The sequence below is a fragment of the Balaenoptera ricei genome, chromosome 1 (assembly GCF_028023285.1).
Source record: "Balaenoptera ricei isolate mBalRic1 chromosome 1, mBalRic1.hap2, whole genome shotgun sequence".
Lineage (NCBI taxonomy): Eukaryota > Metazoa > Chordata > Mammalia > Artiodactyla > Balaenopteridae > Balaenoptera > Balaenoptera ricei.
The window spans coordinates 58,639,306-58,663,573 of record NC_082639.1 but is presented as its reverse complement, the minus strand read 5'-3'; the positions used below and the strand labels follow the sequence as shown (position 1 = coordinate 58,663,573).

At 45.8% G+C, this 24,268-nt stretch overlaps 1 protein-coding gene across 2 annotated transcripts in view; it reads left to right on the top strand.

The window, feature by feature from the left end:
* The first annotated feature begins 266 nt into the window (after positions 1 to 266).
* The window catches only part of GNG12 (G protein subunit gamma 12), a 122,715-nt gene continuing 98,713 nt past the window's right edge, over positions 267 to 24,268 (top strand). Inside the window, exon 1 of one of the 2 annotated variants that reach the window (XM_059924343.1) lies at positions 267 to 411. The gene's annotated coding sequence lies outside the window, so the exon portion shown is untranslated. Of the gene's footprint in view, positions 436 to 24,268 lie in introns of both variants that reach the window. The other variant, XM_059924344.1, reaches the window with a different exon arrangement.

The window sequence follows — 24,268 nt, the reverse complement described above, 5'->3', positions numbered from 1 at the left end:
TGAGGGCTGTGAAGTGGGGTGGCCCGAGAATCCTTGAACTTTCAAGGCTTCGGGGAAGTCGGGGAAGGGAAACTGGGGGTGGCCAAGGCGGCCAGACGTTTGCAGGACTTCAACGCTCCCGACTTCTCCCCTCTGCCGGCCCAGACCTGACACGGGTTCGGCGGCCGAACCAGGGAACAGCCAGGGCGTCTGGGCAGGAGGGAGGAGGGCCGGGCCGGGAGGAAGAAGTCCGGGGCTGCCGCCGCCCCGCCCGTCGGGCTGTCCGCCCCGCCTACCCGAGCGAGGCGGAGCCGGCGCCCGCCCGGAGGAGCAGGAGGAGGAGGAGGAGAGGTCGGAGTCGTCTCCAGGAGCCCTTAGAGACAGAGTCCCCGGCAGCGGCGGTGACGGCAGGGGCAGCGCACCGGCAAGCGAGTGAGCACCGAGCGGCGGGCGCAGGTGGCGAGTCCGGTCCCGGAGGGGACAGGGGCGCATCGCGGGGCGTCGGCTGGCCAGTTCGGGAGCCGCCTCCGACTTCCCGGTGCTGGGAAGCGAGATGGAGGGAGGGAACGGAGGAAGGAAGGAAGGAGGAAAGAGTGTCCCGGAGGGCGGGGACTGGTCGGGGCACTAGGCGCCGGAGACCGGGATGGGGGAAGGAGGGCAAGGGACGCCGAGACCCGGAGACAGACGGCGCTCTCGCCCTCGACGGGCGGCGGTCGGAGGGTGCAGGAAGCCAGGGGCCCTGCGGGGCCAGGGCTGGGGACGCGGCCCCCGGGACGAGGGCGGGAGTGGGAGGAGAGGTCTCCCAGCTCGCTCGCTTGCTTCCTGGTCTGCCCGCGGCCGTGCGCCCAGCACCAGGATGGGGCTGGGAGGCTCCGGCGTTCCCCGCTCGTGCTTGCGGTGGTGCCAGGTTCGGGAGGAGGCCGGACAACTGGGGGAGACCGGGGCGCCACGCCCCTCTTCCCTACTTTCTTCCGTTCTTTCTGGGGACTAGGCGGCGTGTGCGCAGACCTGGAACCCGCTCGGCGCTGGGGGTCTGGCGGGGAAATAGCGGGTCACAGCGAGGACTCAGATCACACATCCCGCGAGGGACCCCCGAGCAGTGAGTGGCCCGGAGACTGTATTTGCAGATGGTATGAGGAGGTCAAGACTCAGACGTGAGTCTTGCGTGATTTTTTAAAAAGTATTGCCCCGACACTTACTGCGTGGATCAGAGTGACTTTTTTTTTTTTTTTTTTTTTAATTTTAACTAGGGCATATCAGTTAAAGCTAATTTTAAAACGCTGTCACTGAAGTCGCCCGACACTCACTTGTCCCTCGCCTTCTGTTTGTGTCTTGTAAACTTGACTTAAACCATTCATAACTTTGGAAAAGGACCCCGTGATTCTCGTTAAAACCCCGCCGTGGAGTGAAACTTTGGGCAACTAGAAATCTGAGTGAAGGAACTGCTGAGGCCTGTCATCTTGTGGTCACCACTGTCCGGGCAAGGTTGTATACAAACAAGTGCACAGAGAAGGAAATGGCCAAAAACCGGCGAGAAGGGAGGTCCCCCGCGCCCACGTGTCAGGGCACGTTTAATGGCTGCTCTGAGTGGAAACAAACCGCAATGTATTAGACTTTGTGGAGTTGGGCAGACTTCACATGATTAGCTTCCTTCCCATCAGTTGTTTCCTCCCCCGCCCCCCTACTGTCTTTGTGGACACTTTATATTTCCTGGGGCTGTTGTAGCTTCGTCTGAATAGACTGTCTATAAGGAATCTTTTGGACCTTGTCAGAGGTAGGGACTGTGTCTGTGTGTTCTCTACTTTAAAAGCCGAGTTTGGCTTTGTTTTGAAAGTGCGAGTCACCACACTGCACCATTGCTGGTGCTTCTCAGCCCTGCGTGTAAATTATCGCAGGATGGCGGCCCTCACCTAGGAGAACCAGGAAGGCCGGCAGCGCTAGAGTGACGGGGTTGCGTTTAACTGTTGCCAAAACAGCCACATTCAAGTAAGGAGCTGTTTTGATTCTTAAAAAAAAAAAAAACCAAAGTATATGTGTCAGCAAGACCTTTTTTCAATAAACAAACATGTGATTCACACATAATTTTTTAAAGTAATCAAACGTTTTATAGAGACTTCAGTGATAAAAGGACTTTGGGATCAACCGTTCAGTTTCTTTGCCTTCTCTAACGGTAAACTAACATCATAAAACCCTGGTTTAAGTCCAAAAAATGCTGAACAATCTAAGGGCTGGGTCTTTAGGCCTTATTAAAAAAAAAAAAATGCAGTTGTATTTTTACTGTTTTTAACCCAGGTAATTCAGGAAGGTGTTGAATCTGGACAGCATTTAGATTTGTGTAGAAATACATAAAAATGTGGATCTGTGTTTCACAAGAAACCGGAAAGATTAATACTATAAAAATTTTCAATGTCGCAAGCTCCAGTCTCATTTGAAAGCCTTGCTCTCTAACAATGAGATTTGCGGTGTCGGGCTTACGTTGTCACTTGTTGAAGGACGTGGGTGGTCGTCATGTTGTGACAGCAAAAAGCTGCTTAGTCGACACACTTGAAGAAATGGCTAGCTACTATCAGATTAGTTTTGTTTACCTCTTTCTGAGAAGAAAATTTCAAATTTGGAATTATGTCATTTATTGTGTTGGATTTTTATTGGGTGTTTTTTTTTAAGTTTTATATGTCAGCTTAAGCTTAATTTAGGGAGGCAAGTTGTGGAAGTCAAATTTTTCTGGAGTCTGATTTGGAAGAGAAGCAGCTTAACAGTGGTTTGAGGTATGGTTTTGGTGTTGGACAGATGTGGTTGGGAATATTAGTTATTTAACCGTTTTCAGTCTGATTTGTAAAATGAGGATGATAGTGGTCTCTGTCTTGAGGGTTTTTGTGAAAGTATATGAAACAGTCTTTGGAAAACATTTTGCACCTAATACACAGATAATGTTCAGAATAATTAGATATTTTATCTACTGACCAGCAGCCGGCTATCGGATAAATTAAAAGATGGCAGTTTGAACCTTCTGGAAACACTGGATAGAGGAAATAAATCAGGTAAAGAAGGTACCTGATTTTATAGATAGATGGATAGATAGGTAGGTAGATAGATAGGTAGATAGATAAAGCTTCTGGAATGCTAGAGCAATTAAATTCCAAAGAAGTTACCTGGTTTTATAGATATATAGAGCAAGATGTCTATCCATCTATCTGTCTAAAATATCTAAAATATTTGTTTACATATGTGTGTCATGTTTCTACCACAGCAGTATGAATAATTATGATTACTGGAGTAACAGTTTTAATGTGCTTTTAGTGTGAAGTTATAGTTGTATAATATTTTTAGAGCCAGGCAATCATTTCATTACTCATATTTTAAATTTGAAGAGAATTTATATTTAAAATAGTCATGCTTATTAGCCCTGGGTAGGACATAAAACAGAAACAGAAATATTTGTCTTTTACCTAGTATGATTTTTAATTAAAGTATGAAAAAAATGTGACCTGGAGTATACAGTTATTTTTCACGTACTAATGTCCAGTGCTAACAGATAAGCCTCAAGAAGTGTTTAGGGGGACTTCCCTGGTGGTGCAGTGGTTAAGAATCCGCCTGCCAATGCAGGAGACATGGGTTCGAGCCCTGGTCCAGAAACATCCCACATGCCGCGGAGCAACAAAGTCCGTGAGCCACAACTACTGAGCCCGCTGCCTGGAGCCCGTGCTCCGCAACAAGAGAAGCCACTGCAATGAGAAGCCCGCACACGGCAACGAAGAGTAGCCCCCACTCGCCCAACTAGAGAAAGCCCGCGCGCAGCAACAGAGACCCAAAAATAAATAAATAAATAAATATTTTTTTAAAAAGTGTTTAGGAAAGGATCAGCGGCATTTCATAAACGTTTTGTAAAAGCGTTGTGACTGATGGTAAACTTTTGTGAGACTGGGTGTTCCGTTAATTCAGGGAATCTACTCATCATGTCATTGACTCATGTGCAAAATTTAAAAAATGCTTCCATCTTGAAAACAAACCCTTTTAAGTGTCTGTTGTTTTCTTAATGCATGTCAGGTGCATAGGATTGGGCCAATTGGAATCGTGGCTTGTGCCACAGATGACTTCTCGTTTACTAATTGTTCCGCAGGGACTCAGATCATGCTTATAATATTTTTAAATAACTGTAAAGGGTACAGTATTATTATGAATCATTTCTTGCCTATGACATTATACTCTGAAGCAGCGGAGGACTCGATTGAATAAATTATTGATTCTTTTCTCTCTTAGAACATCATAGCATAGTGATGGATTCCAGGCTCATGCTTCTAGGTGTGTAGTGTGTGGGCAAGTTAGTTAATACCTCTGTGCTTCAATGAGGTGTTGGGAGGGATAAATGAGTTAAATCTCTCCAAAGCATTTAGAACAGTGCTTGACACATAGTCTATGCTCAACAAATATTAACATTAAATTATTACTTACTAAAATTTTCTAAATGTTATAAGCATACATTATTTTTGTAACAGGAAAACAACTATATGAAAATTTAATGGTTCCCCCAAATCTAAAAAGGCTCAGTAATTTATATAGTCCTGTCAAGCAGTGCTTAAGAAGTAAGAGAATACAATCAGGCAATTGTCATTGTGTCTTTTAAACATGAAATGGAGTGCAGTGTTAAATTGTTCAACAAATTAATTCTCCTAGATCTCAGTCCCATTTTCCTTTCTTATTAGAACCTTGAAAAAAAAAAATCGATAATCCATGAAGTCCACCTTAGGATAGGTTAAGTAGGGGAAGGGTGGTTGCCCAGTTACAGTGCATTATTACGGTTACAACTAATTTAAAACAAGTTTATGCATAGAGAAGAAAGTACAGAGAAATGGATGGTGGGATTGTGGCGCTTCTCCCCATATTTTCGCCAATGAGCATGTATAAAAAATAAAAGATAATCCATTTGTGTAACAATTACTCAGTAAAACCTGGTTTATTAGCTACAAATAGCAGGATTTTGGTTTTGTTTTAGAAAAACCACCAGCTTGCATAGCAATCGAAGGTCCTTGAGTTACATGTGAGAATTATTTAGCAGTAAAAGAGAGGCCCTTTTGGAAGTTTGCAGGTTTATCTCCTTAAGAGATGTTTGAAATTTGGGTTTGCCTGCAGACGCGGTTCATCAACCTTGACTTTATGGAAACTGTCACTTCCCAGATCCGTCATGTCCCAGCCCTGCACTGAGGAGCTGTGTGTACACAGCACCTACCACGTGTCAGAGGCCTCTAAGACAGTCACGAAGAAGACATACCTGCCATTAGTTTAATGGGAGAGTTCAATAGGTAAAAGAATATACCTTCAGCACAATCGTGCGACTCCATTTATGGAGCTGTTCTACATCCTAGGCCCCAGTCTAACCCCTTTACATTTATGATCTTGCCCAGTCCTCACAGCAGCGCAGGTGAGAAAGCTGAGGCTCCCTAAGCGGCAAGACGAGGATGTGACCCAGAGTTGTTCTGACTCCATATACTGTGCACTAAGAACTCTGCCAGGAGCTGCAGTGGAGGTGCTTCCAGCTAAAAGTGCTTCCTCATGGAGGAAGTTTCGTTCAGAAGCTGTAACTCAAACCAAGAGAAACAGGAAGGAGAGGTCTCCTCTTGGCGGTGAGATGACCTGCCTGAGGAGTATTACCAGTGCCTTGCCATTGGGCTTATTGGGCTCCTTGCCCTCTGCAGCCGTAGAAGTCAAAGCTGCCAGAATTGCCTCGGAGACCCAGCAGGTCTGAAGGGATCCGTAGAGCCGGTCCCTCCCATGGCTGGATTCCCAAAGAGGGCCTTGAGAGGAGATGGGGGCACCAGCTAAGTCCTGCTCTAGAGCCAGCTCACACCAACAGGCCCCGTCTCCCCACTTCTCCCTCAGGAATAAAGGGAAGAGCGGTGAGCCCGGCGCTTTGGACCCAGGGCAGAGGGTGGAGGTGATTTGACCGAAGGTTACCTCTAGATGGATTATTGCATTTAGTGCCGACTCTCTTGAAAATCATTTCTAGTGTCACTTAAATGTCTGGTTTATTGTGTTAGGCTTTATTGGGTGTCGTAAAAGTGCTTAGGTGGGAGTGTCATGGTTGCCATCCCCTGACAAGGAGGGTTTTGTCTTCTCTTAATGGGTCTGCATTTTGGAGGATTGCTGTATAATAAAAACCAGGGTGTTGTAGACTGTTCAAAGACTTGATATTTTCAACTCTGCTGGAGAATTAGTAGCTCAAAGAAGGTTTTCTTTTAGGTCAGCTTTAGTGAATCAGTTGCTAAGAATCTTTTGTAATTTTTCACATTTATTGATTGTAAGCAGGTGACTTTGGGGCAGAGGGTCAGGAGGCCTTATATTCCATTTGCTTTCTTACAGAATAGACTACCATTCCTCTTGCAGTCAGTGTCATGTAACTGACGTAGGATCCCCTTGGTTGACTGAGAAGAGGAGTGTAAGTTCTGATTTAACTTGGGTTGGTGTCATCACAAATGCTCCCCGGGTGGGCTCTGAATCAGTGGTCATCGCCGCGCTTGCGTGCCATGTAGAGAGCATTGCCTTCATCCCCAATGGCTGTGTGCAAACCCACATGAGCCCGTGGGGGTGGAATCTTAACTTTACCCATGTTGGATAATCAGGCTTTTACTTAGCTACAGATGCTACCAGCCAAGATGTCCCTCAGCACTGGACATTAAACCTTTAGCCCTGGAGCCCTTTGACTAAGAGCCCTTTGACGAAGATCCCAAGTTTGCAGTGACCTCACTGGAGCCCTTTGACTAAGATCCCAAGCTTGTAGTGACCTCAAAGTTTGCCTGCTTTTCAGAGACAAACGATTGCAGTTTAGCTCTCAGTGTGAACTAAACAAATCTAAGCATGGAAAGAGGAATCAAGATCCAAAAGCTGCTTGGACTTTATCGAGGCGTAGTGAGGACTTTATTGATATGAAACCATCACACCAGGTTTATTCAACCAGAACCTCAGGCAAATTGGGAAAGTGTTGAAGCCAGCAGACTTGGTGCCTGTCCTGTACCTAAACTACCCAAACCTTTTGCACTGTTAGACCATGACCTGCACATTAGACCATGAGACTTCATGTGGATGTGTAAGGTCATGATTGGCTGCTCAGACAGGTTGTCAGGGGAAGGTTGAATGTCTGGCCAAGAAGCAGAAGAGTTGGATTGTGACTTCTTGACAGGGCTGCTTTGAACTCTTGTACAGATTGTTCACTGCGCAAGAGTAGCTGGCCAAGGAAGTTAAGTGGGGCTCAAATCTCTCCAAAAACTATGTGTCCTGGGCTAGAACTGCCTCTGCCAGGAGGACGAGGCACTTCATTCTGACTCCGTCAAGCCTGCAAGGCTGGGTGCACTTGGAGGGCTGGCCTTTTCGTAAGTCACACAAAGGCACAATCTGGCAGCAGCAGCCCTGCCTCTCCCAGCACCTTCAGCCACAATAACCCTCAAAATGACATGAGCCGGCTGAGTCTGGCACGTAGTAGGTACTTAATAAATGCCAGTGGACTGAAGGAATACAACCACATTCTCTGTAGTGTGTGCCAGTGAAGTGGATGAGCCAGTGTTCTTTTTTTTTTTTTTTTTTTTAATTATTTACTTATTTATATATTTATTTATGGCTGTGTTGGGTCTTCGTTTCTGTGCGAGGGCTTTCTCTAGTTGCGGCGAGCGGGGGCCACTCTTCATTGCGGTGCGCAGGCCTCTCACTATCGCGGCCTCTCTTGTTGCGGAGCACAGGCTCCAGACGCGCAAGCTCAGTAGTTGTGGCGCACGGGCCCAGTTGCTCCGCGGCATGTGGGATCTTCCCAGACCAGGGCTCGAACCCGTGTCCCCTGCATTAGCAGGCAGACTCTCAACCACTGCGCCACCAGGGAAGCCCGCCAGTGTTCTTTTTAATCAAAAAGGTAAAATTGATGGTATCTACTGGGACAGGCACATTCAGTGGTGCGTGTTCCCTGTGACAGGCTTCTTCCTCTTTAGTTCATCATTTCCTAAGGGGCAGGTAAAGCCCAGCACTTGAGCGGTTGTTGACGTTGTTTACTCTGAGTCCAGCACCAACAAACGTGCTCAGCATTGCCTGGTACCTGCGGGACTCCTGCAGTGGTGCCTCCTGGGAATGGACAAAGGGATCCATGGTGTTTATTGACCAGCTGTGGGCCCTCCTCTTGGGGACAGGATGCAAAGGACACTGGCTGCAGGAGCCTTTGGAATTTACCTATGAGTGGCTGCTTCTTGTGTAGAAAGACTTTTCTAGTTTAGGGTAAGAAGTGGGGAGCCTTGTTGCTAAAGCCACTGACAACTGAGGAAGGGGGTTTGTGTGTGTCCCTTGCAGTGCCAGCTGCTGCTGCTGCTTGCATGCTTCTCTAGTAAGTTGATCCTTTAGAAAGCAGACTCTCAGAATTAACCTCCTCTTGGCTCCTCTCCTGAGGGGCAATCCGCACAGCAGGTAGGATCAGCCACGTTTAGTGGGTCAAACTGCTAAGACAGTGGTTCTATGCATAGAGGTGCTGGCTTGCACTTAGGACTTTGGCCTTCTGCTGTTTTATGGAGAGGCCACACCTTGTGAAAAATGCCCAAAGGTGCAGAAACGTGAATGCCTTTCCCATCTAGTCTGGTTAAATGCAGCTTTCTTCAGGCAAACTCAGATTCCCAAAACAGGAATAGCAGGAGATAACAATTCCTAATAAGGATTTCCCACAGAATTTCTTCCGTTCTTTATTTTGGCTGCGTTGGGCCTTTGCTGCTGCGCGCGGGCTTTCTCTAGTTGTGGCGAGCAGGGGCTACTCTTCATTGCGGTGCGCGGGCTTCTCTTGTTGCGGAGCACGGGCTCTAGGCACACGGCCTTAAATAGTTGCAGCACGTGGGCTCAGTAGTTGCGGCTCGTGGGCTCTAGAGCACAGGCTCAGTAGTTGTGGCACATGGGCTTAGTTGCTCCGTGGCATGTGGGATCTTCCTGGACCTGGGATCGAGCCCGTGTCCCCTGCATTGGCAGGCGGATCCTTAACCATTGCGCCACCAGGGAAGTCCCTCACAGAATTTCTTGAGAGAGCAAACTTACCTGTTGCATTTACGGTATGATTTGATTTTACAAAATTCCAGGATTCTCAACTTTTCAGGAATATCTCTCTGTTGAATTAAGGAAAATATTCCGGCACATGCTTTGCCCTCTTTTTTGACATAAATATTTGATGAGCAGCATGCTTCAGCCATTACTGTCCAAATCCAGAAAGCAAATAATGCACCTGGCATGCTGCCTGGGAGGGAATCCTCACGTTTCTGCCTTTGCCTCCCATTCACCTCCAGTTCTCTGACTTCCTCCTGCTGTAATAAATGTCAAGGGGCTCAGGGACACCCACACCCAGCAGGTGATATCGCACAGGGCAGAGACCACCTCTCCATGCACGCCTCCTGAGCTCTGGATCCAGGTTCCTCTGATTTACTGATGCCAACGTGAGAATTCACCTGCATCAACCCAGGTTTCCCAGAAGCCTCGTCAGCTTTGTTTCTTCCAAGCTGGGATTGTCCTGTTCTTCACACTCCTGTGAAAAATGGTTTATACAACCTCTCCATTTTTAAAAAATTGGTTATGTATTTATATGGTTTACCCGCATATAAAAAGGTAAACACTGAGAAATCTTGCTCCCGTCCAAGCCTTTTCCACATTCTCTACAGGCTGCAACTTGTAAATACAAGCAAATGAGGGTGTGCATGTGTGTGTGTGTGTGTGTGTGTGTGTGTGTGTGTGTGTATATTTAATGCTTCCCCCTTCTTTCACAAAAAGTGGTATATTATATATACTGTTCTGTGTCTTGCTTTTTAAAATTAGCAGTCTGTCCTGGAGATCTCTCTCTATCAGCACGATCGTTTTCCATTGTGTAGATGTAGCATGGTTTATTCGACCAGTCCCCTATGGCTGGACCTTTGAATTGTTCCCAGTCTTTCGCTATCACCCACGGCGCTGCAACAAATAAAGGTGTCATCTTGCTTTTGTGCGGGTGGACCTAGAGGATTGATTCCCGGGAGCGGGACTGCTGACTCGCAGGGCCCTGTCAGCCCCTTGGGAAGGGTTGGCTCATTTTGCCCTCTGCTCAGCAGCGTGTCAGATGGCCTGTCTCCCCATAGCCCCACCGGCACGAAGGGTGTCAGCTCTTTTTATTTTTGCTAATCTCATTGATGAGAAATGGTAATTAGGGTTGGTTAAATTTTTCGAATTGTGAGTGAGTGAGAGGATTGGGGCCATTTATGCATCTTCTCCTGTGGGCGGTCCAGGCCTGCCGGTCCCCCCGTGGGCATTTATTGACCTTTCCTCCTGAAGCTAAGCCTCTTGCCTACACCGCTGTCAAAATCTCTAAAATAGAGACTTAAGAATGTGATAGCTCTTTCGGGCCCAAGGGTACAGTGGGCTGCCAAATTGTCAGTACAAATTCGAGAGAAGTGGAAAGTAGGGTTTAATGCCAGTTACTAATGTCTGATTTATAAATAGTTTTCGGCTAATGGTATCATTAAACTGGGGCTTCTCCAAAACCATTATGAAGATGACCTTCTAGTCTAGAATTTCTCCCTCTCAAACAAAAACAAGAGAGATTGAGAATATATAAATTCCAATGGCATTTCCTGCAAAATCTTCTAAGAAATCTAGATTTTTCCTTTCATATGCATCTCCTGAAAAGTCATACATGCCACATTTTTTTGTGTGCATACCTGCTGACCTGCTGAATAGGGCTCCTGTTCGCCCTTTGATTTAACCATCAGAGAGCTGTCTGCTCTTATTTCCAGGGTGAAAGAAAAGATGGAAGTAAAAGTACAAGGTAAAGAGACTGGCCAGAGTTCAGGATTCGACGAAGGGTGCAGGGTTGGAGTTCCACAGAGTCATCTTTCTTTGTGAGGTGCTCTTTCACTAAGCTCTTGGGATGCTTTTTTAATATAAAATTAATTTTCATCTTTTTAAAAATGAAATCCACCGAAAGAGAAATTTTGGTTGAGGGAAAAGATGACTGTGTGTGGCTTATTTTTTGCTTTTAGAAATTCATATGAGGCAGTCCTGTATAAAGTTAACCTCCATCTCCATCAAAAAAAAAAAGAGAAAAAAAACAAAACAAAAAAAGCAAAACCAAGAAAACCCCAGCACCACAACAAATTCTCCTTCTCAGAGTTCCCACATTTAGCAGAGGCCCGTGAAATCTCTAGAAAGGACGCTATGATCTTCCACCCCCAGTGCTCTCTTTTGAGCTCCAAACTGTGTGGATTATTACCTTGTGAAGGTGGGTTTTCAGCTCTCTGGATGCTTTGTTTTCCTTCCAGTGCTCCTGTCGCTGTAGTGTTGAGCTCCTGCACTATTGTCTCAGCTCTGTAAGAACAGGCTCTTGGTCTGTTGTTCTAGCCCAGGACCTAGAAGGGTATCCAGCACCTTGGAGTGCTCTATCAATGGATAAATGAATGCTGCTGAGGGCTGCTGCCTTCTGGACCTGGCTGGGTCTTTGTGGTCCACCATGTTAGAGACCCCATGTTAGACTGGGGCCTGGGCTGGGGGTCACGTTAGCCATTCCTTGGCCTTTGGGCAGGATGCTCCAGCCCTTGTGCACTCTCTGACGGTGTGCATGATGGCTTGAGAGCTCAGGCTTGCAGTCTGATTCACCTGGGCAAGTCACCTGACCTCGAAGAGCCTCTGCTGTCCCATTTGCAAAATAAAGGTAATGACACCATATTTCAACAAATCTAAGGCGCCATCAATTATGAGATGTGCTGTTATTCTATGAGCCACTAAGAAAGAAAAAAGAAATTGCTGCCAATTCAACTGTAGCTCCCATTAATCCTAAGAATGCATTCATTTTCTATGGCTGCCATAACAGATTACCACAAATTTAGCCACTTAAAGCAACACACATGTGTTATCTCACAATTCTGACATCAAAAGTCATCACGGTTTTAGCTGGTTTCTCTGCTCTGGGTTTTACAAGTCCGAAATCTTATTGGGAGGTTCTGGGAAGAATCCATTAGCAGGGTCGTTCAGGTTGTTGGTAGAATCCAGTTCCTTGCAGTTGTAGGATTGAGGTTCTTGCCTCGTTGATGGCTGTCAGCGGGGGGCCACCCTCGGCTCTCAGAGACCTCTCTTGGGTCCTTGCACTTGGACCCTACATCTCAGAGCCAGCAACAGCATGATGAATCCTTCTCATGCCTGGAATCTCTTTGAGGTCCCCTCTCCTCCATCCCTCTGCTTCCAGCCAGAGAGAGTTCTCTGCTTTTAGGGCTCATTTGCTTCGATTGGGCCCACCTGGATATTCCAGCCTACTCTCCCTTAATTACATCTGCAAAGTCCTTTTTGCTGTGTAACATAACATATTCATAGGTTTCAGGGATTAGGGCAGGGACACCTTTGGGGCGCCATTCTGACTACTACAGTCATCCTAGTATCAGGGATGTTAAAATGTGAACAGAATATGTTTCTTAGAATTGATTAAATACTATCTTTGGTTTAAAAATTAAAGAGCTACTAATGTATGTAAAGCATTCAGGGTGTCAATAGTAAGTGCTCAGGCATTAACTATTATTATTATAATTAATAGTATGATCATAGTGCTCATATAATACCCATCACCTTTAACTTCAGTTGAAGTTATTCTCACAGTTAGATGCACTTGACAAACACTAATTGAGAGAGTGTAGTGTGTGGGCAGTTAATTTGATGACAGTGATGGTGATAGTTACTCCTTGAGTGACATCTATATGCCGACATGCGCTAGGACCTTTACACACTTTCTCAGGCCTTGCAGTAGCCCTCTGAGGTAGGCAGTACTGTCTCCATTTACAGGTGGGGAAGCAGGTTCAGGGAGGTTGAATACTGCTTAGGAGCTCAGCAGTAAGTGGTGGTGGCATCTTGCTTTGAATCCAGGTCTGCTGGCTCTGCAGTCAGTGCTCTTTGTGGCACCATATTACCTGTCCTGGTGTCCACCAGGTGTGTGGGCTGGAGGGGGTGGCCTCCTGGAAGGGAAAGGAACACAAGGGAAGAGGCATTGCCCTGAGATGTGTCTCTCTTGTACTCAGATGTTTCTTTGCTATTAACTGTTTAGCTTATCAAGGATAAAGGTCCTCTCTCTTCATCCTTTTTTTCAGTTTTCATTAAACACAAAAATGATCTTTTTTCATTCAACAGGTATTTATCAGTTACCTACTCTGTGAGGATACAGCTATGAACAATATTGTGATTTATAATGAGAAATATATATACGATCTTTGTATAGTTCCTGTCACAAAACTCCTGAAACCTTTGGAATTTCCCAAGTGATGAGAGCGATAAAGGTGTCTTTTGTTCTGTTATTGAGGTGACTTTGGGACCACACCTAAGGATGGGGGCTGTTTCCCTGGGACTCAACCATGTGATTAGAAGGGTGGAACTTTTGGTCCCACCCCTCAGACCTCCAGGGCAGGGAGAGGGGCTGAAGGTTGAATCAGTCACCCCTGGCCAGTGATGTAATCAGTCATAGCTATGTAATGAGGCCTCCATAAAAACTCAAAAGGACAGGGTTAGGAAAGCTTCCCTTTGATGAACAAGTGGAGTTATGGAAAAAGTGGTCCTCTCCAAGAGGGCATGGAAGCTCCGTGCCCTTTCCCTGTACCTTGCCCTCTGCATCTCTTCCATCTGGCTCTTCCTGAGTCATATCCTTTTATAATAAACCTAGTGATCTAGTAAGTATAATGTTTCTCTAAGTTCTGTGAGCCGCTCTGAGCCCTTAACCTGTGGAATCCGATGCTATCTCCAGGTAGATAATGTCAGAATTGAGTTGAATTGTAGGACACTCAGCTGGTGTCAAGAATTGCTTGGTAGTGTGGAAGCCTCCGCCACAAATTGGAATTGGTGACCAGAACACTTTTATATACTGTGTGTGACTTTCAAAGGGAGAAGAGTTAGCATTGGGGAATTTCTGCTTTTTAAACTATTTTAAGTGTAACTGGGGCAAAGGGGAAGGGAGAAGAGGAGGAGAGTGGTTTAACAGAACCGGAGTAAAAATAGTAGCTACCTGAATGCAATACACTACTCTAAGATTGCAGTCTGCAGAATTTTCCCAAGACACAACTGCAGATTATCTTAGGCTCTTCAAATTCAGGTAGACATTTCTTGAAAACCAACCTCATCATCTTGCCCTCAAAGCCTCCTTTTCTTCCTGCCTTCTTTAAGTCTGTAGACATCTCCATCCACCCAGGATGCCAAGCTCTGGACCCCTGAGTCCTCCGAAACCCCTCCCTCCTCTTACCCTCCCTCCAGCTCAGATACCCCTGGCCTCCACCATAGCCTGCCACATCCACTTCCGAACTAGTCCACATGCCTGGTCTGCTCTCCTCTACCCCCACTGCCTCTCATCCAGATTGTCGCCGTGGCTTCGTAACTGACCTTTCCCCCGCACACTGCCACCAGGGTGATTTTTCTAAAACATGGGTTTGAATATGTCACTTCCTGTCTGGCAGCTCCCCAAAGGCATCACAGGCTAGTGGTTAAGGGTTCACACTGTACAGGTTCAAGGCTGCCTGTGCTTCTTACATGCTCTGGAATCTTGGAATAGTTATTTAGTTGTCTTGCGCCTCAGTGTCCCCATCTCTAAAATGGGTGTAATAATAGCACCAACCTCACAGATAGGTTGTGGAATTTAAATGAGTTATATGCATGGAGCACTTAGGACAGTGCCTGGCACACAGAAAGCCCTCCATGAACATTATTAACCCACAGTCCTTGGTACCACGACTGTAGCTCACCTTCCCTACTGCTCTGCACCTCATCCTCCCACCCTCTCAGTGCCACACAAAGCTTGCTCTGCAGACAGACTCTTCGCTAATGATCAGACACTAGGTAAGTACCCACATGGAGAGAACACATTTAGACATTTTCATAGCAAGTTTTACATCTCTTGAATCTAATGAAAAATTTGGCTTGCATTTTATATTTCATTTTTCTATCAGTTCTTTTTATTGCATCTTATAAAAGTATTGGTCCATGGTGAATTAGAAATAAAACCGAAAAGCTGATCTTTCACCACGGATAGTTTGAAAAGCACTTCCCTGTTCCCACACACCCTGGCTAGTTGATTCATCCTGGCCAGATTACCCATATTCACTGTGTAGCCTTAAATCTCTCTGGATTTCTTCACACTGTTTCCTCTGCCCAGAGTTTATTACGCATTTACGCAGCACCTATAAGTGCTAGGTTCTGGGGATATAAGAGTGAGGAAGATACTGCCTCTACTTTGAGGAAGTTTCCCTCCAACTACCCAGTGAGTTCTTGCCTGTGTTTTGAAACCTAGAATAATTTTGTTCTTTCTTTCACCCATTAAGAAAACATTTATTAAATACCAGCTGTTTATGAGGCACTTGATGCATTCTGCTCCTGCTCTTAAGGACCACCAAGCTAATGGAGGGGCGGGACACGTGTGAACAGACACAAAAACAATGACAGTAGGATGGGAGGGTTAGAGAGCTATGTGAATAAAGAAGTGTGAAGTACAGAAGAGGGTGTGTCTGACTTTCCCTTGGCCGGGCAATGACTTGGGAGCTGGGATACGGTTTCACAGGTATAATGGAGGAAGTGTCATCAAAAACTGAAGATCCAGGTCCTGAGGTCAAGCCCAGGCCCAAAGCCGAGCTCTACCACTCACTAGTCATGTGACTTTGAATGACTGATTCTCCCTCTGTCAGGCTGCTATAACAAAATACCATAGACTGAGTGGCTTATAAATGATGGAAATTTATTTCTCAGAGTCCTGGAGGCTGGAAAGTCCAAGATCAAGACACCTTGCAGGTTCAGTGTCTGATGAGAGCCCACTTCTGGGTTCATAGACAGCAGTCTTCTCACTGTGTGGGGTCTATTTTATTTTATTTTTTATTGAAGTATAGATTTACAGTATTGTGATGATTGGCTTAAGAAGGTGTAATGTGCACATACACACACACATACACACACACACACACACACACACACACACACACAGGGGAATATTACTCAGCCATAAAAAAGAATAAAATACTGCCATTTGCAGCAAAATGGATGGAACTAAAGAATATTATATCACTTATATGGGGTCTCTTTTATAAGGGCACCAATCCCATTTATGAAGACTTCACCCTCATGACCTAATCACCTTCCAAGGCCCCACCCCCAAATACTATTACATTGGGTTTAGGATTTCAACTTGAATCTTGAGGAGACACATTCAAACCATAGCACTCTCTGAACTTCAGATTCGTCATCTGTAAAATGGGGATAGCAGTACTAGTCTACCTCACAAGACTGTTTTGAGTCTCGCCTGAAATTATTATATACATAATGTGTTTAGAACCGAGCCTGACATATACAGCTCCATAAATGTTAGATGTTATCACTCTTGTGGTTACCTTTTTTCTCCTATCCTTCCTACCCCTATCTCAGGGACATATTTAAATTTTCCCTTGTCTGGGTTTCCCGTGGCAGGCTTTTCAACCAGCACACTGATTATTGCATTGAATTGTGTAGTTTTACCTGCATATCTCTGCCTCCCTTCCAGAATGTACTGTACCTCTTGAAGCCAGTGACATTTTTTCCTCTGTCTATTGCCAGTGGCAGACAACATCCAACTCATAGAAGACTCAATGAATATTTAGAGAATTTATATTGTATTTAAATTTGAGCACTTCTTGTCAAAAAGCTTTGTGAAGAGTCTGGTTGTTATGGACTGAATGTTTATGTCCTCCCAAAATTCATAGGTTGAAATCCTAATCCCCACAGTATGAGGATATTAGGAGGAGGGGCCTTTGGGTGGTAATTAGGTCATGAGTGTGGAGCCCTCATGAATAGGATTACTGCACTTACAGAAGAAGCCCCAGAGAGCTGCCTTGCCGCTTCTGCCGTATGGGGACACAGTGAGAGGATGGCCATCTGTGAACCTGGAAGCAGGCTCTCACCAGACACTGAATCTACCAGAAACTTGATCTTGGACTTTCAGCCTCCGGAACTGTAAGAAATAAATGTTTGTCGTTTAAGACACCCAGTGTATGGCATTTTTGTTATAGCAGCCTGAATGGACTAAAAGAGTGGTCAAACATTCGTTTCCACTTTGCAGATGGGGAAACTGAGGCTCTTTCTAAAGTTTAAGTTTCTGTTACTTGCCTAAGGTCAGGGAGCTAGTGAAGGGCAGAGGTGAGATTAGAACCCTACATCTCTTGTTTTCCTGTTTTGTGCTGCCTTGTCAAATCCACCCTGTGAGCTGGGGGCATGTCTGGCTGCTGGCCAGACTCAGAAGCTCCTGTCACCTGGTCCCACCTGTATCAGGATGGCTGTGTAGGCAGGAACCAGGCCTGGAGAGACCTCTAGACACACCCTCTCTCCCCACCCATCTCGTTCACCGCTGCCCCAGTGGTATTTATGGGTCACACCCTTGGCAGTGAGCATCTGCCTGGAAACCTGGGGTGGAGGTGGGGGATAGAGGCGGCCTGTGGAAGGCAGGAGGCTGCTGGAGAATGGAGGAGAGAGGGAGGGCCTTGTCTAAGAGTGAGTGATTTGTAACAAGGCTACAGGGGTGAGTCAAGGAGGAGGAGCCCAGTGAAGTCAAGAGGTTGGAGAGTTGGGAAAACTCTTGTAAGGATATCCAAAGGCAGTGAAGCTTTCTTAGACTTCTTTTTCCCTCCAGAAACATCTTGATGCATCTCCCTTCACACCCTCTATGAAAGGGGCACCCTTTACACTCTGCTGAGGAATACATTCTGTGCTCTAACCACTTCGATTGGGTTGTAGTCTTTATTATGGAGGCAGGGCAGAGTGGTGAATTCACAACGAGGACTCTGACCTCGAACTTTCTTGAGAAAAGTTTAAAATTTATGACTTCGTACTTTTTTTTTAATTCTTTCTTTAGGAAAAAAAAAAGGAAAAGAATTCTCAAAGGGAATAGGATCTAGTGGCTCAGGTAGCCTGGAAAGCAGAAGAGCCCAGGGTCATGGTTTGCAGATTTGTCTGCATATTGGGATCAGCTGGAGAGTGATTTTTGACAGAGAGACCTGGCTGCACCCAGACCTGTGAAGTCAGCCCCGCGGGCATGGGGCCCAAGGGTGGCCATTCCTGTAAAGCTCCCAGGTGGTCCCAAGCGCACAGTGAAGGGTTGGGAGGGGTGCCCCGAGGGTGGTCTTCTTGATGCCCGAGGTAAGGCTGGTTCTCTGCAGTGCGGATGATTGACCCGAGGAGAAGCCGTGACTTGGCCAACAGTGAGTTTTACAGCTTCTGGCTCATTTCCTCATCTAATTATGGGGTCTGGGAGCAGCCTTTGCAATAAATCCTCTCTCCGCATCAGCTCACAGAGCCCCTTCCTTGAAACACGCTGAGCTCTACCCTTGAGCTGTCTAATCCAGCTCTTCCCACTTCTGAACAAATTATTGGTGTATCCTGTTAGGTGAAAACAAAAAGGAGTGTCCTTGAAGGGACAATGTCACCATTCCCATTTGGACACAGTCACCCACAGCAGAAGAGCACGGCAACTCTGGGTGCGAGAGGGCTCTCGGTCCAGGCCTCTCTCTCTGCGGCAAATCACACCACCCCATGGATAGTTTTCTGGAGAAAGGGAATCCGCTCAACTCATGTTACTCACGAGTCATGTTCAACATGTGTTACTCATGGCCAGGTTCGTCACGTGGAGCCTAGGAGCAATTTAGTGTTTTTGAGGAGCATATAGCAGGCTCTTGACTTTTGACTAGAAATGGCTTTAATGATCAATGTTCATTCTGTTTTATGTCCAATAGCATATTTTATTGTTTTCAGGGATTTAGTAAAGGAAAAATTGTGAGGGAAGGTGACCTGTAAAATTCACATTCATAGAAATGATTTGTGGATTTGTTTAGCTGGATACAAATACAATTTCATTTCTAGAGAGAGGTTTTTTTGGATTGAATGTCCATTCCCCATAGATTTCCCCATTCCCCCTTGAGAGCTAGAAGCCTTCCATATGGTAATGCTTTCCAGAAGCATCTGAAAGTAAGAGTCCCTCGGGAACTTCTATGGTCACCTGCCAAATTAAAACGAAAAATAGAATCTCAGGAGTGCCACTTGGTTTTGAAACTAACTTCACTTTTTACAGCTTTGACGATGAGAAGGAGAGGGAAGTAACGTTCTTGTGTGCCTGCTTTTGACCAAGTGTTACAACCTTATAAAGGAAGTATAATTAGTTCACTTTACGGAAGAGGAAACTACAACTCAGAGAGGTCCAGTAATTTGTCCAAGGCTGCACAGCTTCTGAGGAACAAAGCCAGAATTCAAACCTGTTTCTGTTAGACTATACCATGCTGATCTCTGGTACTAAAAAAAAAAGCAACAACAAGAACAAGACGCACTTAACTCGTTAAGTGTTAATTTTCTAGTACCTTTCAGAGACTTCTTTTATTGTCCACAGAAGATTGTCCTCAGAAACATATAAAACATAAAAGCGCATAAAAGCATTGTAAAACCTGAGGCTTAACGGAGTCAGCATCTATGGCAGGACAGAAAGTCCAGAGAAGAGAAAGTGGAGCTGCTTCCTGGCAGGTACCATGTTTATAAAGAGCCCAGCAATCACTCATGTGAATTTGTTTTTCAACTGGCTCATGACAGCTGCAAAGACTGGAATTATCAGTTCTCAGCTCAATTGTCTTTTTATTATCTGTGACTTGCCCTTGTTAAATATAGCGTTGTAATAGGTAGGAACAGCTTTGCTGATTGTTAATAGGCTTTTGGTTGATGATTGCATTGAATGCATGCGTTTTGGTTATTTCACCAGAAAACAATGCTGAGGAAGTTTAGAGTAAACGTTGGAAAAGTGACAGAATTAAAGTGTTGGCGTTCTCCAGAATTTCTAAACAGGAAAGGCACAGGGCTGGCAGGCTACAAGGGGTATGAGGGGACAAATCTGGAAGTTGTGTTTGCTAAGCAAGAACGATTTTTTTTTTTTTTTTTTTACTTTGCATGTTTTTGTAATGTTTTCTAAAGATGTTTTAAATTTTATACTTTATAAAGTGAGACAGTGTTTACTGTCCATATTGAAAAAAGGGTTCCTGCAGTGGCAGAGAGGAGGAGCCTGACCGGCAGAGACTAATCCCAGCTCTGCCACTTGCTGCTGTGTGACCTTCAACAAGTTACTTCACCTTTCAGTGCCTCAGTTTCCTCTCCTGGAAGATGGAGATGATACTGCACCTTCTTCCTGGGGTTATTTTGAGGCGTAAGTAAGTTAATATATATAAAGTGCGTAGAACGGTGCCTGACACTGAGTAAACTAGACACCCAATAAATGTTTGCCATTGTTCTTTTAATTAATTGGAGTTTAATTAATCTAATTGGAAGGTCTGATGGAGGCAGTGGTAGGGAGAAGGATGTTAAAGTTCTCCCAGGCCAGCCTTTTGAGAATTCTGCCAGAATAGGTAATTCTCTTCAGCCCGATGATTTGAAGTCCATGTTTTTAATTCTCACAGTACTCCAAATTTATATTTCTACAATATAGTATAGTGGGAAGATCATTAAGCTATTTATTTTTCAAACGTGTTGTAATTCCATCTGTACTTTCAAAAAGGGTTAGATGCGACCTCTGTTGAAACTGTATAGTCAGTGGGGCAGAGCTACAGCCGGAAGCCGTCAGGAGCTCTGTGCAAGATACGTCATTGACCCAGGTGCTGGGCAGAAGGGCCCCAATCATCTGTTCCTCTGAGAAGCCAATATCTCACCACCAGCTCCCCCCAAGTCAGAGTGAACAATGTAGTTTTCATTCTGTGGTGAAAGGAAATGTTTTCTGCAGTTTTCTGGAGAAATATGCTTTTTTCTGGCCCTAAACGCCAACAGATTTGTCATGTAGGTCCTTATGTGAGGGACACTGGAGATAGATTCCTGAGTATCTTCAGCAGTTATTCCTGGGGACCATTTGGAGAGACTGTTCTTGTGGCCATTTCTCCTGTTAACCCTTGAAGTAATTAGAAGGATGTTATTTAATTCTCATTCAGTGACTGTGCTTCTACAAGAAATAATTAAGTCCAGGTGCATTGTTCTTTTGCTCTAATTTGATAAAGGGTCAGCCAGGAGGTCCTAGGAAAGAAGAGTCGGGAGAGTTAGGAGCCTACCGTCGGGAGTTTTAGGTACAGAATTAAGGAAGGTTACAGTGGAAATGGGCCATGGTGATCATGGAACCCAACTCCTGCTTTTTACACATGAGGAAACTGAGGGCCAGAGATTGGCCTGAGTTTGTAGAACTAATTGGTGGCACCCCCTGGGACTTGGTTCCAAGTCCAGCTGCCTGTTCTACCCAACTACACACCTGTCATAAGTGTGTCTTTAGAGCAGCTCTGTGCAATAGCACTTTCTGCAGGATGGAAATGTTCAGTCTGTCCAGGATGGTAGCCACCGGCCACATGTGGCTCCTGAGCACTTGAAATGTCACTAGTGAAACTGAGGAGTTGGATTTGTCTTTTGCTTTATTTAATTTTAATTAATTAAAATTCAAATTTTTATAGCTGCATATGGCTAGTGACAACCATTTTGGACAGTCCAGCTTTGGAGACATTGAGGAGGAGAAAAAGGCCTGTCCTCACCTTCTGCCTTATATTCTCACAGGGCGAGAGGCTCACCTTTCTGGTGGCTCAGGTACACTTGGTCTTGTGCCAACCCCGGAGAGTCAGCCTTGGCCAATCACCCCCTCTTTCTGGATGAAAGGTGGCTCCTCTGTGAAGTAGTGGGTTGGATTGTATCTCCCTCCAAAGTCTCATTGTGTGCAGACGTGGCTCTCCACTGATCAGCAGTGTGACCTTTGGAAGGGTGCTTAGCCTACCTCTGCCTCAGTTTCCTCATCTGTCACCTGAAGTTGATACCTGTTCTGCTCCCTCATCTCAATAATATCGGGGGAGTCTTAGAGTAGGATATCAGTGAGAAGAAATCCCTTTGCAAGCTTTTTTTTTAAAATGGTCTTTGGTGTCTGGAAATATTTTTGGCTTTGACGCAAGTCGTGGGTGGGTTTTCTTTTCTCTAAGGTGCCGCAGGTGATGAACTTACTGTGTCGAGGTGATCCTCATCGCCAGGGTGGAGACAAATACCATGCAACCCCTATGAAATACAAGCTGGGAGACATTTTCCTGATGACAGATGACTGATTTGATCAGTGGGTGCTAGTTTTTCCTAGTAATCTTGCTTAATGTGGCATTCCCTAATCTCTCTCTGCATAGTCAGCTGTTTCATCTGAGAAAACAAAGTGGATCCCCTCTCTTGGGAGCTGTGGCCTCCCCTCTTGGCTTCTCTTCCTTGTGCTCCTTTTCTCACGGCAGCCTATGTAAGCCCCGGGTGGAATGTAATCGTCAGTAAACAGATAAAACCCTCTCAGGACTCCTTAGCGGTAGCCTCTCCATCAGTGGTTCTCAAACCTTGTTCCCAGCTGGTGATTCGCCACTGGCACGCCCACAGCTCACTGGTGGGCCTCGAGTCTCTTCAGAAGTGTGCCACCAAACTTTGATCAAGGCATAAAATGTACTTTGGCTACCGCAGAATAAGTAGGTCTTCTAGCCTGGTGTGAGTGGAGTAAAACTTGCTCTGAGTAGCAGGCAGTGAAACATGAAGCTGGGGCCAAAGAAAGACGACTAGGTTGGCAATTGTGGGAAGTTTGCCCCCAAGCACATGAGACAGCCGGGTAAGGCCAGCAATGCGGTCTGTGTTGGAGGGTGACTCTGGGGGGGGTGACCCAGGGCGAAGTGGCTTAGCTGCAGATGCCGTGGAAACCCCGGGAAGCATTATTTTACTGCAGCTGGGTGTGCCTTGTGATTATGGTTGAACGGTTTAGTGTCGTGTTGAGTCTTTTAATTCTTTCAAGTGGTGCCACCCAAAATTGTAGCATCTGTAACTAAGCCAGAGACCCCTGTTTCCTGCCCCTGAGGTCCCTCGGGATGGCTGCGGGGAATGAGGCAGGATCTGAGGGTACTTGTCGGAGCTCTCCCTACCCAGAACCTTCAGAGCTGTTTCAAATATTCATATTTTGGGCTTCCCTGGTGGCGCAGTGGTTAAGAATCCGCCTGCCAATGCAGGGGACACGGGTTCGAGCCCTGGTCTGGGAAGATCCCACATGCCACGGAGCAACTAAGCTCGTGTGCCACAACTACTGAGCCTGTGCTCTAGAGCCCGCGAGCCACAACTACGGAGCCCGCGTGCCACAGCTACTGAAGCCCGTGTGCCTAGAGCCCGTGCTCCACAACAAGAGAAGCCACCGCAATGAGAAGCCCACACACTGCAATGAAGAGTAGCCCCCGCTCGCCACAACTAGAGAAAACCCACACGCAGCAGCGAAGACCCAATGCAGTCAAAAATTAATAAATTAATACAAAATTAATACATAAAAATAAATAAAATTTTTAAAATATTCATATTTCACAAATCAACCTTCTGAAGAACCTTTTGTAGAAGGGATTCCTCGGCTTATTTTTTTATTTTTATTTTTTTAAAATATATCCCACAGTGAGTCCCATGTGTCTTTATTTATTTATTTATTTATTTATTTTTGTCTGTGTTGGGTCTTCGTTTCTGTGCGAGGGCTTTCTCTAGTTGCGGCAAGTGGGGGCCACTCTTCATCGCGGTGCGCGGGCCTCTCATTATCGCGGCCTCTCGTGTTGTGGAGCACAGGCTCCAGACGCGCAGGCTCAGTAGTTGTGGCTCACGGGCCTAGTTGCTCCGCGGCATGTGGGATCCTCCCAGACCAGGGCTCGAACCCGTGTCCCCTGCATTGGCAGGCAGATTCTCAACCACTGCGCCACCAGGGAAGCCCCGGCTTATTTTTTTTTAAGTTGAAAACCAGTACTGTAGAGCAGTGGTTCTCAAATTTTAGCACCAGAGTCACCTGGAGGACTTGCTAAAACACGTAGTACTGTGAGTCAGTGCGTCTGCATTGAAAACTGCATTTCTAACCAGTTGCCAGTCGATGCTGATGCTGCTGGTCTGGGGACCGCACTTTGAAAACTGAACCACTGATTGATTGTAGAGAACTGACGTAATCATAATGACTACCTCTTCTGTGTCAGGTACTGTGTTACATGTGATAAATTCAGTCCCATTTGAAGCTAAAAACCTTATATGGACTATCCCCATTTTACAAAGGTGAAAACCGAGGCATTGCAAACTGAAGTTTCAGTAACTTACCCATCATTAAATTGCTGGGCATCAGAGAGCTGGAATTTGAACGGAGGTCTGGGTAATGCCAGACCCCTTCCCCATCTAGGATGTCATGTGCCTTTCTTGTAGACCACTTGTTCCCAACCTATCGTCCAAATGGGGATGGGGTTTGCAGATCCAGTCTGCATGGCCCGCA